The sequence below is a fragment of the Lycorma delicatula genome, chromosome 5 (genome assembly GCF_047948215.1).
Source record: "Lycorma delicatula isolate Av1 chromosome 5, ASM4794821v1, whole genome shotgun sequence".
NCBI classification, from domain to species: Eukaryota; Metazoa; Arthropoda; class Insecta; order Hemiptera; family Fulgoridae; genus Lycorma; species Lycorma delicatula.
In genome coordinates, this window is record NC_134459.1 from 131,133,424 (window position 1) to 131,149,747 (window position 16,324).

Sequence of the window (16,324 nt, forward strand, 5' to 3'; positions counted from 1 at the left end):
TTCTAACCTCTTAATCATCTTCTACATGGAAAATATATATTTATATAATGTTTTTCTTCTTTCATAAAGTAGATAATTTAAAGGTTACAAAAAAAGTTATTTCTGTCACATAATTTATATAAATAGGTTTTTATATTGTTGTTTAGGCTCATTTATTTAAAGTGAATGTCATTTAGTCTATAACCTGCTCTGTTTTAAAAAATGTCAGCTTTTTAAGAGTTATTTATTTTAAAACGTTCTCATTCTGATTTAATTAAGATTCAACATTGCAGTTAACTGATTTTTATAAAATTCAATCTTTTCCCCATTAAAATCTTGGAAAACATTTTCACATACTGCATAAAAATATTTCTTATTTTAATATTTATCTTTAGACATATACTAATAGTGTATTGGATTTTTGTATTGATTCAACAGAATTAGATTTCTACTCAAATCGTAAATGATTTGGTTTAATATATAACGATTTTTATATATAATTAAGTTTTACTAATGAAATTCAGATTCAGTATTGATTTGTTTATTTTATTTTGTAACATTTATTTATTTATATTTTTATTCTGACTTTTAACATAATATTACTATATATAGGTCACATCACATTATGATAATTTAATATATTAAAACGAATAAAATGTTTTTAGAGTCCATAATAATTATTTAAATACAAATACATAAAATAGTGTCAAGATAAATGCATTAATTATAAATAATTATTACAAAATAGTTAACAATTCAGAAACCGCTATTGAAAATTATTTTGTTGACATATTTATGTACAAAATTTAACGGGATACAGATTATTTTTTTTATTATTATTATCGAATACTAATATTATCAACACTATCAACTAAGTAGTTTTCGTAAAAGAAAATAGTTGTATTTATAAAAAAATGATGAGATTTTTTAAAACTAATTCGACCGACAATTTATTTAAAATGACAACGGAAACATAATAAGAAAGCTCTTTCTAGAAAACCAAAGTATTGCGCTGAGTTACACGAAAACATTTCCATTGCTTATTATTGTAAAGGTAGATATTGTAATTTTATAAGAATAGATTACTTTTTTCAAAAACTGCACATTCACAAATATAAACAAAACAAAAAAAAAAATAAGTAAACATATTTCATTTTCTAAATATCAATTTACACAATTAATATTTATGGGGGCCAGTTAATAATCTTATGAGCGCCCATTTTTGTAATATAAAAAAACTCTTTTTGATTTTTTTGAGGGAGCTAAAAGGATGCCATACAGGAATATATGTTGTCATAATAAATATTTGACAATGATGGTAAGCTTAGAGTTTAACTGTGGCGCTTCTTAGCAAAACAGTACGGCTTCATTTTGTTGCAATGAAATTTATTTGATTATCCCACGAAAACTTGTAATCTAATAAAGAGATTTTGATATGTGGAGCAACAGAAATACTATTGTTTTCTTTATGGAGAATTCTATCCACACAATCAGAATTTCGCAATCATAAAGACTAAAATATCCAACAGAAATGTTTAAAATTTCTGGTTACTTGAATAAGTTAATAATATATATTAGTTTTTATATGATTTACATTATCTTTATTTTCAGTAATCGTAATTTTCTTTAGAATGAATAAAAAGTAAAAACAAAAAAAAATAGGAAAATACGTATGTTACAAAATTTCCATTGAAATATTATTAAACGATTTTTTAATAAGATGTTTCCAGCAACTGAATTGTAAAGTAATTAAGGTCAAATAGATCGTAGGTCTTGTCTAAATTGATTAAAACTTCATACGCATAAATATAAATTTCAGTTATTACATTACTAATTCGTGTAATTTTGAATATAAGTCTTGTTACTTTATCTTTAAGTTTTCAAACAAAATAAATATTCTTTACTTGGGATAACTTTTTTCTTTTTCCTGTTTAGCCTCCGGTAACTACCGTTTAAATAATACTTCTGAGGATGAATGAGGATGATATATGTGTATGAGTGTAAATGAAGTGTAGTCTTGTACATTCTCAGTTCGACCATTCCTGAGATGTGTGGTTAATTGAAAACTCAACCACCAAAGAACACCGGTATCCACGATCAGTATTCAAATCCGTGTAAAAATAACTGGCTGTACTAGGACTTGAACGCTGGAACTCTCGACTTTCAAATCAGCTGATTTGGGAAGAGGCGTTCACCACTACACCAACCCGGTGGGTTTTATTTGGGATAACTATATAAATTATACTTTCTTCTGTGATTCTGTAGTAGAAAATTTCATGTTATCTATTTCTTATTATACAATTTGCTATCCAAAACAAATGATAGGGAGAGGCCAAATAATGAATTTTGAAATTACGTCAACACTCAAACGAAATATCTAAGGGTTTATTTTTATTCGATCACGGTAAAAATACGCATGTCAATTAATCCATATAATATAACTATTTTTTCCTAATAGTTATTAATTAACCATAAATAGATTACGATCTCCGTGGATGATTAGGTAGCGTCTCGGCATTTCGTAGGGAAATTCCGGGTTCGAATCTCGGTCAGGCATGGCATATTTTCAAACGCTACCAATTTCCATCGGGCTAATAGCCGTTGTTGCGATGTGGGCTCTTTCATAACAAAAAAAACATTATTAATTAACAATAATTATTCTTATTTTATTATTAATTAAAAAAAAAAAAAAATATTTCCAAAAAGAGGTGATAAAAAAATAATTCGTTTCTGTTTCTTTTAATTTCGGTTTTCTTGTTTTGTCGGAGTAAAAGAACTACTAACCCTTACGCTAAATTAAAAAAAAAATAAATAAATTTGAAGAGAGGTCTTTAATTTTTATCTAGTATTTGACTATATACTACTGTTTAAGCATATTTTTATTATTTTACATTTATTTGTGTTACTTTTATTTAAAATTTATATAGGGGTAATTTAACTAACCACTGCCTATTTAATTAAAAATGTTTATAATAAAAGTAAAATAATCTGAGTATCAGAATCAGTACACGTCAGATATTTATATATAAGATCTAACAAACAAATATTCAGAAAAACGATAAAAATCACGTGTCTAAGGAATATGTAATTATTATTTTATATAAACTTTCAGTTTATAATGATTTTAACAATAAATATTATTTCCTTCCCGTTAGAATTATATACGTTATTCTACTAAAGATTATATTCTCTATAAGATGGTTTAGATCGTCCATACACGTAAATACTCAATAGAAGAGAAACTGTTTAACGATTCAAATTAACTACTAATTGGATAAGGGTGCGATTCCTTCACACGCAGCTACTCAGTAGTTACGAAAATTGATTAATCGATTGCGTAAAACTTGCAATGCAGTGCTGTTTTCTTGCGGAGTCGTGATAACAAATACTGATTCCAGTAATGAAGAAGATGAGGAATAATTTTTAAAGGAAACAAGAAAAGATAATTTTGAGTTCATCCGTATCTCAAAAAAAAAACCATTCCCTGCAGATTATTTGTAGCAAAAAAAGAGCTCCAAGAGACAGCCACATATATCCTGGAAGCGTATAATTATATAGCACTATTTGTTTCTCTACTTCTCCGGTAATTTAAAGTTTAATTTTTGTTTATTCGTATGAAATAAATGTTCGGACAGATGTTAGTAGGAAACAGAAGTAACTAGGTGGCTGCGAAGCTTAACCGCTTGGAATTGGTTATGTCGGGAATACTAATAGCTTACTGACAAGTAACGCAATGCGCATTTTTACTGAATTGCAGTGGAGATGTCACAACTAATTGATTGTCTATTTTTGGATCAGTCTATTTTTAATCAGCACCCTGAGGTGATTGTCTTAGGTATACTGCTATATGACAACTATCAGCATATGATCACAGTTGATATAACTCTCAACCATATACCTAATCAATTTTAGTTTCTCACATCATTGTAGATATGTATCTGTTTAAAAATATAAACTTTCGGTAGAATACATTTAATCAAAACTTTTACGATTAAATAGTTCGAACCCGAATAATGAATCTAATATTTTTGTTATATATAAACAGCCAACACATCACCACTAAGGTGTCTTTTTGTTATAAAGTAACAAAAAGACAGTATAATTACTGGAAGTAATTACTAAAATAAAAATTTCAGTATAATTACCGGATCTTTTCCGAAATTCTTCCCCCTAACCGAAAAAACACTTAATTTTTTAACCAAACTATTATTATATCCAATAAGAACTGGGTGGGAATATTCATGGTTCAAAATAAAAAATAAAAATTGGTAGTTTTTCGTTTCTCACCCTCCAAAATGTTGCAAGTTTTTCACCTGGAGATAACTGAAAATAGCAAGAAATATTGATATTAACAATAACCACGTTGGAGAAATAAAACCCCATGACCATATATAAACATTTATATTTATTTATTTTATAAATATAATCTAACCAAACTTAACCTACGCTCGCTTCGCTAGCTAACCTTACTAATTAACAGTAATGTTTTGAATATTTAAATAATAAATTCAATAATTATTAAAATTATTTATGATTTAAATAATCAAAACATTACTGTTAGTAGAGGTTAGCGCTCGAAGTGAGCGTAGGTTAAGTTTGGTTGATTATATTTATAATTTACGTTTATAATTATAAGCAATAATGTTTATTTTTTTAATGTGTAAAATCTGTTAAATTATGGAGAATGTTTAAAATAACCGGTATAACAAAGCATATTAGTGTATTATCGGGTTATTTCTCCAACCTGGATATTGTTATCAATATTTCCCGTTTATTTTGAGTTATTTCCTGCTATTTTCAAACATTCCCACCTAATGCTTATTGAATATTAAAAATACATCGATTTTTGCCCATTGGTTAAAAAATAAGTGGTGTTTTTTTTTTGGGGGGGGATGGAAATTCCGAAAAAAATCCTTATTTATGTAGAAAATAAACTGGTTATGTTGGCTTTTTTCAACAGTTTTATTTGGTTCACTATAAAGTATTAAATTTTTTATTGTAACGAAATTTATAATCCAAGAATTTCTAAAATCGTTTATTATTAGCAACTATTTTTGGTATTTACGGCTTCTATACCTAATCAATTGTCCATTCTCTTATTATTCGCAAATTGAGGTAATTTCATTATTTGTGAGTAAAATTAAAAATAATTTTTTTAGAAATATAAAAGTTGTAATCGATCATGTTGTATGTAATCAATATATTAATGAATAATTTAGCTTTATCCAATGTTATGTGAACTATTTCTCACAAAACACATATAAAATAAATTTTAAAATTCCAAAAATATTCATAAAAAATGTTACTGTTTTGCTTTTAAAGTATTGAAAGCTTTCAACCTTTTTGTCTGTAGTTATGGAAAAAAAAAATAAAATCGTATCCACGTCTAATAAAAATCACTTTCACAAATATAGCAACCCAAAGCTATACGAATTAATCATAAATAAATATTACATTGGCGCTCCATAGATAGGAACAAAGAATATATAAAAACGAAACACTCATAAAAAAAATTAACCACAGTATGTAAGGATTACATATGTATAGCACGTAAAAATCAAGGTATTTAAAATGTTGAACTTCAAAAAATTTCAGTAAACCAGTTTCCTTACCCATTTTAAATCGTTTAGTAATAAAAAATTTTTATCGGTTTTTTATTAAAAAAAGATGCTCTATAATTATCTTTGATAAGGTAACGTAATTTGTAAGGTAAGAAAACGTAAAATTTCCGCGTAAATTTTAAAATTAAACATTATCATATTTGATATTTTTAAAAAGTAGCTTCGTATTTTGCCCTACTGAATAATAAACTAAGTTTTACCATAAAATAGTGAACACAAAGTTCACTATTTAAAAATATTATGTTTTATTTACCTGAATACTAGGGGATTTTCAAAACAGTAGCAACATATTAATTGCAGGAGGGGTATGGGATTTCTCGGATGTATTGTATATCACATCAGGGGTGGGTAATTATGCTACTTCATGAACACACTAAGAAACTACCCTAGCATTATTTATCTGTATGTATCATAGTAAAACTGTCATCAGAACAGGATCATAAAATACAATTAGTTATAAAATAAACTCAATTTAAAGATTACTCTAAAAATGACATATTTATTCTCGTAAGTACAGCATTACAGTGCTGTGTATATATATTTAGCCATTCAGATCCTTAGCAGTTCCAATTCCTTGGAATTTCCTGGCTGGTTTTACGGGTGGTTTGCCATTGCTTTCCTAATGTGGTTACTCAACCACCAAAGAACTCCAGTATCCACAGTTTAGTATTAAAATCCAAATAAAATCAACTGCCTTCATAAGACTGTTTTTTGTGTGTGTGTATATATATATATATATATACACACACACACACACACAAAACAAGTGTTTTGTGTGTGTGTGTGTCCTTACCTTACACACACACACACACACACACACACACACACACACACACACACACACACACACACGCACGCACACACACACACACACACACACACACACACACACACACACACACACACACACACACACACACACACACACACACACACACACACACACACACACACACACAGTAAGTTTAAATAAAATTTTACAAATTAAAACTTTACAAATATTTTACATCATATTCACATTAGCTTTATTTCATTTACAATTATGAAACAGTCTTCATTTTAATGGTTAGTATGTTGTTTAACAATGTATACGGTTAAAAGTTGAAGTCTATATTTAATGCTCTGTTTTAATCCTTTGTAACTTTAGTGCTTTTATCTTTCAATTTTCATCCCAGATTATATTTGTCTTTATAAAAACTTTATAACATACTAAAATCTGTTTTTAATGAGTAAAAGTAGAAAAAATGAAAAAAAAAAATTTTAAGTTCCATTTTTTAATATCGGTTTTATGGTAAAGATTCTGTAGTGTGTTAGTGAATATAAAAATAATAGCATTGATTTAAAGTTATCTTTTCAGTCTGAATTACTTCCCATAAAATGGCGGATAAAATATTTTATATTCAAACGTAAAACAAAGATTGTTCCGTGAAATTTCTATAAGCTTGATGAACGGTATTTGTAATATCTGTACCTAACGGAATAGTTATTTTATTTCATTTTTTTATTTGGTTGAGTTATATATTCGTTTATTTATTCACTGTTATCTGAAGTACGATCAATCATTTAACTGTAAAAGTACTTGTGGGTTTAAATATTCTTCTTGTAATTATACCACATTTTGATTTTCAACTAACATTAAAACAATGAAGCATTATTTACAGCGGTGAAAATATCCATTTGGTGTAAGTTTTGTTTTATGTTAACTGTCTCCCGTATAAAAACATGAGAAAAATATTCTTAAAAAAAAATACTGCTATTGTGAAATCAGTGTCTCTTTTAATTTGATGATGGAATAAAGCCTTAGTCAGCCAATGATGCTTTTAAGGACATAGTATTTATATTATAGTATACAGTCATGTGCCATTTCAACTAAAATTTCGGAATTTGAAAAATAATATTTTTAATTTTTTTTTTTTACATTTCTTAATAAAAAGTTAAAATTTATTGTATCTATTACGGGAATCAGATAATTTAAAAATTTCAAATTTTGGGGGTTTCAGAATCATATGATTTATCCTACATGTTAGCTCGTCTCTATTGTACTTTTATACTACCTGCACACCTTTTTAAAGGTCTCCGACAGAAAGTATTGCTTTATGTATCTAAAACAAATTTAGTTTTCCTTTACTTGTTTTTTTCTTTTAAGAAACTACAGGTTAAGCAATTCAGTTACAATTGTTGATGAAAAATTAATTTTTGTTACGTAAAAAAAAGTATGTCTAGTCTGATCGAATCTAGGACCCACCAGATGAATGTTCCTACTATTCTGCCACGGGTGAAATCCTCCTATTTTTTACTAATTTAGTTTTTAATAAAACGTTAAAAAACATTATTTGGTAAATTTAATAGAAAAAAATGTGCGCGCGGGTGCGTGTGTGTGTTTACTCCTATGTACAATTTTAAGTTAATCTTAACATATAAAAGTCACAAATTTAGTAATTGAAAGGTAGAGTTTAACAGAAACTAGACGGTAGTTGATGTACGGGTAAGTCAGTTCCATTCATTGTTAGAATGTATGAAACAAATCACTTTAATTTTTTGTGATGCATTATGCATTTTCATTATGCATCTATTTTTGTGTTTATTTTTTTCATACATTTTCCATGGTATAAATATTACACAAACGTATATTGTTAACATTTAAAATATAATACAGTAAATAAAACTTTACTGAAGGAGTTACTAACTCCGAATGGTCTTAGGTAAGGAAATTTTCTATTATTTTAAAAAGTAAGTCATTAAATATTGAATAATTTTAAAGTGTTATCACGTTTCATAATTTGTTCATCGAAAAAATATTTATTGATAAAAAATTAAAAAAATCAATTTTCAAAAATTATAACTTACCTTTTAGATTATGTTAGTAATTCGGAATTTTCATTCTTATATAGGGTTTTAATTTTGGACTTTTCATTTATCCATAAATCTTCCATATGTTTCATTTATTATTCCTTTCAACATTTCAATACAGTGATATAAGTTTGGGTTTTATGTATAAAATGTACCCTTAGGTTTTAAATTAAAAAAATTCCCTATTGTTGTTGTTGCTGCCCAAATATCTGATGGAAAATTTAGGTGTAAAGTACATTTCAAAAATATAATCTGCGAATTTATCAAACTTTTTTCTTCTGGTTATTTAACCGTGATAATTTCGGAAACGTAGCCTTTAACATCTTCAGATTAAAAACAAATACTTATTAGTTTATTTTAATTTGATTTTGAACCTTTTTTAGTTTTAATTTTTTTTTAAACTTATTTTTAATATTTTGCAAAATTTGATGGTTGGTCTATATAAGTATTAACTGAGCGGTTTAATTATTGTACTTTTTGCCAATAAGCAATACTAATGAAATTGACAAGGACAAATTTTAACATGTAAAAATCTTGCGTTTTTGTGATAAACAATAAATATTAATAAAACGAAAATATTAGTAATATAACGAAAAAATTAATCATTAATTTGTTTAAATATTTTTAATTGTATTTTAATTTAGTGAAAAAATTATAACATTTTAATTGAAGTTTAGACTTGTAAATTAAACCTTAGTCTTTTGTTCAAAAATATCGACTAATACTCATAAAATTACAAAATAAAAAAAAGATAACGAAATTTTTTTAAATTATTTTATTATTTTTATTTATTAACTTTCTACTTTAACTTTTATTCTATTAAATTATGTTTTTACGTCATTTTTTAAATTACAATAGCAGTAATATTACCAGCAAATTTTAACATAATTTTCTCGCTTTGGATTCAAAATTCTATATTTAATTTACATAAAAGATATTTCTTAAACATTTTTTTGCCACCTTCAATTTTCTACTGTAACTTAAATTTTTCATTTACTGTAATTCATTCTTTAAAACCAAGTAACTAAATTTTGATATAAATGAAATATCCTAATAGATAAAACAGTCATTTTATATATTATCTTCACAATAATATACCATTAGTGAAAAATATACTAATTACAGTAAAAAAATAATAATATTAAATTATCAGGTTAATTTAAAAAAATATATATATATAGTTAAAATATTATTTATTTTTTAATATACTCTTTATTTTGTAAAAGGATTATCTTTTAATGCGAATTTTTTTTATAGTAGCAATGCGGTTATATTACTATCATTTTAAAAATATAATAAAATGAAGGGGAAAAATAATAAAATTCAGCTTAAAAATAAATTTTCTACTTTATAAAGGAGAAATAGCTACTCTCTTTATGGGCTGATCTAACGATCATTTTTAACGGGATTTGGTACATTATTTTTAATTGATATAATAAATATAAAAATATATTATACTCTTTCGTTTTTACTGTATACTTAATAAAATATTAAATATGAACTTAAATTTCATTATCAAATTATTGTATCGATCGGTATTATTTTATTTACGAAAAAAGTAAGTATAATAAATAAAAGTTTAATTTTGATTTGTTGTACCGTAATAAATGACTACTGTTGTATCGTCAGTATCTGTCACACACAAATGGCATCATTTGTTTCGTTAGCCACACAAATTTCTCTCTCACTTTTTAGCACCCGTATCCGTTTACATATAAAACTCTGTCATACTTTCGGGGGGTGTAACCCAATTTAACCTGCGGCTATTGCATTTGCATTTGCTGTTGCATGTATAAATTGTCAAGTATATATATGTATGCATCATGGCAATATTTGAGTACAAGGGTACATCCTTCTTTGGTATATGTGTAGCATTAAATTTATGTTTGAATATTTTTAATAATTTCAATTTTTAACTTAATTTTTTATATTTACAGAAGATATAAATTTAGTATTACCATTAAAATAATCTATGGACTATTTCTAAGGAAAAATTAACTTCTAAATTAGGTAATTTTTATCGACGTAACTTGATAAAATTAATTAGATATTTTAAGAGGGATTTAGGAAGAGAAAAAATTGAAATTGTATGAGAGTAAAAAATTTTTTTAATACCAGAATCGTTATAAAAAATATGTAATATAATTAATTCAAATAATTAGGAGACAAACTTGAAATCGGCAGAAAAATGGGAATCTACATCTTTTATTGGTGGATAAACATAATTCGTATAAAAAGGTAAATCATTAGAAATGTAGACGTGGAGAAATATGCTAAAGGTAAATTAATCCAATTGATTAGAAGTTCTAAAAAGTAATGAAAAAAAAGAAAATTCAATTTACCCAACAATTAAGGATAAAAACAAAAGTTTAGGCCCCTAAGGTTTTTTTAATATTGTTTTATTTACAATTATACTCCCAAATAAAAGTATATTACAGTTTTATTAAAACATATATTTGAAGCAGCAATAGATGTATACGAATGAATAACATTTTTTGATTACTTAGAGATTAAAATACGATACAGAACGTCGCAGGATAAAATAATATCTAAAATAAATTTATTAGTAAACTAGAAAATGATAATATTGAAGCGTCACGGTTTTTGAACCGTGACAGTAATATTTGGCGAAGTCGTTACTGTCTTTCATGCTTAGGTAGGTGGGTGCTCGAATATCGTCAGATCAATGGCTGTATGTTCCTTTTCTATCTCATGAGATTGTGCATTGAAAACTGGTTACCGATAAATTCATATGCTGTACAGAAATATAATTTAATTAATCTTTGTTCCACAATTCTCGAGTTTTATAATTATGCAAAGTATCAATTTAGAAATAAGCGCTTTATGATTTTACACAATAGTGAGGAATTAACTTTCGTTGTTATTTTAAATTGTTGGATTTTCTGGTCTTAAATTCTGTGATGTGCTTACTTTATCCACTCCAGTTTTATCTATCATGCGGTAATCAATCTCAGTTGTCTAGTGAAAAGTGTGTATATATAACCAGCATACAAGGCTTAACATTGTAAGGAAAACAGATGAAACAAGAAGGAGGCTATGTTATAGACAGAAGGCTACAAGTTAGGAGTGAATGAACAACCCTATGGCTGGAGCTATCCCTATGGAGATAGCTCTAACGTAGGAATTATAGATATAATGGTAGTCGTACGCTCGCAGATAATTATCTTTTTAGAAAACTCAAAACAGTTAATTTATTTAGCTTCCGTTAAGTCGATTTCCAATGCGAAAATTGACTTTAACCAAATTTAGTATAGAATTTGTAGATAATTTATTATATTGATGCTAACTTTTTGAAAATTATAAGAGAACGCTTAAATAACGTAACTGATCTCTCCAACACTTTTTGGGACTAACCTATCTGCATCAAAGAGATAGGACTTCATTTAAGATGACAGTGACAATTAGGTCTACCATTTAAGAAATTAATTTTGTTAGTGTGAAGCGAATCGTCTGTAATTTTTGTCATTTTAATGTTCCTTTTCCGTTTCAGGAATTATCTTTAGTTTTCCATCACCATATACACAAAGAAATATTTTTTTTAAATTTCTTTTAAACATTAAGAAATAAATGAAATATTTTCGAATTTTTCTGTTCTTTTTACCTAAGCCATCACAAAAAAAAGACTTTTTTGTGAAAACAATGTTGCCTGAATATTGATCCATTTTTGATACAAAATTCATCGAATTCTTAATTCTAAAAGTATTAATCTGTGCTGTTCTTGTATATTTTTTTGCTTTTCTACGTCCTGCCGCACCTCTTTTATAAACAAGATGACAATTATGTACGGAGTCTGAAAGCTTTTTATACTACACAGATTTCCTGATATATTGAAAGATTTTAGATTTTTATAATTGTTTAAAAATTATATAATAAAAATAGATCCATGTCTTTACAAAAAAAAAAAAAACTTTAAATAATTTCTAAAAAAAAAGCCATATTTGCTTAATAAATACTATCATTTTTTCCTTTTTTTTCTTTTAATCTATATTACTCACAAACAGTTGGTACAATTTTGTTAAAATTTTAAATTTTACTACATATTTCCATGCTCAGTACTATTAAATTTGCTGATTATTTATCACAATTAGAAGGTTTTTTTATAAAATTATTTTGAAAAGTTGACTTCTCAATTTGAATTTCTTTATATTTCTATTTTTCATTTGAAAATAGTTGATTCGAATCTGGAGATCTGGATTTAATATTGTGTTATTAAAATTATAAAATCCGTAACGTTACATTGTTACTGAAAATTCATTGTTAATTTATTACAACAAATCTTGAAAATATTTTAATGTGTCAAAAATATTTAATAAACGAATAAATACGTGCGTGCACATGCATAAATGCGTTTGTGTGTGTGCGTGTGTGTAATGCACATATTAGTGCGTACATACAGAGTATTCAGGAGGAAAGGAAGATAATTTTGGAACTGATTTTATAGATTAAAATAAGGAAAAAAGTCATACAAACACTTGTTCGAAAAAGGTTTGTTACTGAGATACCACTAGAAAAATATTTCACCCGTATTTCAGTACTTCGGGTGAAATGAGATCATACTGAAATTTCTAAGGTGTTATATTGTAAATTATTTGGTATTTATAACTGTTTTTAGTATAATAAATTTAGACCTTTAAAAAATTCAAATCCTTTTAACTTACATTTCAAAAAAAGGCTACTCATTATAACAAGATAAATAATATATTAATGTATTAATTTACAATAAATGTTTGAAAATTCCACTATTGACATCGATGCACTTTTCAACTAGTTTCCTTACATTTTCTGTCGTCAACCTAATTATATTTTCTAGCTACTTTATGAGGGCATTTAGAATGCGAGCGAATCACGTGTGTCTACCTTTTGCTTGTATACCTCGCACTTCGTCCATCCTTATAAACAGAAATTTAAGGGAGTAAGTTCCGGTGATCTAGATGGAAAGTTTATCGTGATATATTTGATTACTTGCTGTTTCAATGGATATCCAATCTATTTACCAGTAAATTCTTCATCTACAAATTATCTTATTTCATTTCTAAAATGTGTTGGTGTTCCATTAAATTGATAGTACATTTCAATTTTTCTCACCAACGACAAATTTTCAAGCACTGTAAGAAATTCATTCTTAAAAAATTCGACATAATTTTTCTCTGACACGTTATTTTAATATGAAAGGGTTTATTAATTGCAGTTGTTTATAATTTTTATAAATTCATAACATTATCTATTAAGTTCCGATTTCTTTTGTTTTAATAATAAAAGTTGATTTTTTTTTGTTTTGTACAGATTTTGTTACATAATTTTTTTTTATAAATATATTCTCTACAAGTTTTAATAATAAAATTTACGGAATTATAAGTGATTTAACAATGTTTTTGTTGATTTAACAATGTTATTGTACTTCAGATCCAAAAAAATATGTTTTAGTCACAGAATTCTTTTTTTGTTTTACGTTAAATATCTTGAAAATTACGGTAAATACAGTTCTGGAAGCTATTTTATTCAATTTTTCAGGTCAATAAACATAAAATACTATTAAGCTTTCCTCTTAAACAATGTCTTAAAAAGTTCAGTAAGACCTCATTTCACCAGGGAACTGAAATCTGGTCGAAATTTGCGATAACAAATCGATAACATTTGTTATCGATAAATCGATAACAAAGCGTTTTCGTACATATGTTTGTGTGAAACTTTTTTCCTTATTTCAAGCTGTAGAATTCGTTTCAAAATGATTCTCCTCTCCCCCTGAATCACTCTGTATACAGTACATATATATATATATGTATAATAAATATATATATATATTATACATATATATATGTATAATAAATATATATATATATATATATACAACTTCCAACTTATATACAAAATACAACTTAATGGTGCCTAAAAGTGAAACTTTAGAACTGATTTGTTGATTTGAGTCGCTTTATTATCCACAATGTAATTTAAATTTTCCTCTTAAACAACTTACGAGGTCTGATATGTACAATGCTATAAAATTTTATAATTTCTATAGTTACAAAAAATAAACGTTTTGTAGAAAATTGCTTTACTTTAATGAATAATTTTTATTAAGTAAATATAAATCAAAGCTGAAATACTATTTTATTGTTTAACTAAAATAATAAATTTCGTACATGAACTACTAATCAATAACAAGCTAAAAGCCAGTAACACCGATATTAACAACAGAGTTTGTTCAATGTGCATGAAATTGGAAACAACAATAGAGTAATGTCAAGAGGAAAACCAGTGGGATTTAGTTACTGTAAATTTCTGATTTATTGACTATATGAATGGCAGTGATTAACAACTGTCATCTATCTGTATTATATAAAATTGAATAAAATTCCCATTATATAACAGTAAGAAAATGTGCATTGAAGAATATTAAAAAAAATATATTTTAATTTAACGTATACGTTACCAATATGAATTGAAATATTGTCTTCAGTAAAAACTACAAACGTATAAGAAAAAAAATGATTTCATTTTACATTCTTTTTGTAAAATATTCCACTATCTTTTATTAGAGTTTTTTATTATGCTTAAAACACGCACACATCTACATACACAGCCGGAAAGTTTTTTAACTGACATTTGTACGAGTAGTATTATTTTTTCCTTTCTTTTGTAAACTCTCTTTAGTTTTACCGTGAACTCTTTTGTTTATGCTAAAACCTTTTAAAAAATTCCTGTCTTACATTCCTTCCACGCAATTTACTTGTCATTCTTGATAACAGTCACAAAGAGGTGTCTTTTAGGAATTTTTTGCTCTTTTTCTTGGTATACTTCACCGTTGGTTTCCATTATTTTTCATTCTTACTGAATAAACAGGCTGTCACAAAATTAATTTTCCTTGTAAAACTCTTACACTGAACTTATAATCTACAATTATGAATATCTTACAAATATTAAATTACGTATATCTTGTTGTGTGTGTCTGTGTGTGTGTGTGTGTGTGTGTGTGTGTGTTTGTTTTGCTTGCTTGCGCACGTGCACCTTTGTTTGGGTATTCTAGCTCTCTGCATTTATATACTTTGTAAGATTGCAAATTATATAATATAACTTGAAATTAAGCTTTTATCATATTTCTCATTGAATATTTTTTTCTTCATATTCTGGGCTAAAACTACGTATAAAATTAATATTTTATATATTAAATAACAGTAGATAATTCATTTAATTTTTTTCTTCTTTCTCTATTGCTAACGTATACGATTTTATGTTCACCAAAGTGAACAGTTATCGCTCGCAAAGGAAATCATGAGAAAAGATTTTGCTAGTCGTGAAATGTGTTTTTGAAGAAGAATACGAAAAGGTTAAATATAGATGGACAAATTAGAAATAAAGAATTATTTAGAAGAATGGGAAAGGAGCAGAATTTTATAAAGATCATAAGAAAATGTCTTTTGTAGTGATACATTCATTATAAAAGTTAATTTCAGCCAAGAGTTTTGGAAATAAGTAGAAACAGGTGGAGGAGTATAAAAAACTGAAAAGCTTACATGTATTAGGTAAGGAAGAAGCTATAATCAAAAGAGAAACTGTTTAGGGAAGAAAAAATTAGAAGAAGATCGGTTCTAAATTATCGAAATCAAATTCACCCACAAAGAAAATTCACTTGTTTCAAAAATGAATTGTTATTTTTAAGATTTTCACACAGAAAAGATAACTAAATAGAATTAGTAAATTATTATAACTCTTATACTATATACTATAAAATAAAATAAATAATTCTTCCAGTAATATTGAAGAGCTTTATAATATCTTCAAAGAGATTAAAATGTAATGATATTTATTCTTATAATGACACAGTTGATAATAATTTTTTCTTATGACTGCTCATT

General features: G+C 26.3%; 1 protein-coding gene across 1 annotated transcript in view; it reads left to right on the plus strand.

Moving 5' to 3' along the window:
* LOC142324536 (neural cell adhesion molecule 2-like) overlaps positions 1-16,324 on the plus strand; it is a 1,211,812-nt gene that overhangs the window by 772,030 nt on the left and 423,458 nt on the right. The window lies entirely within an intron of this gene.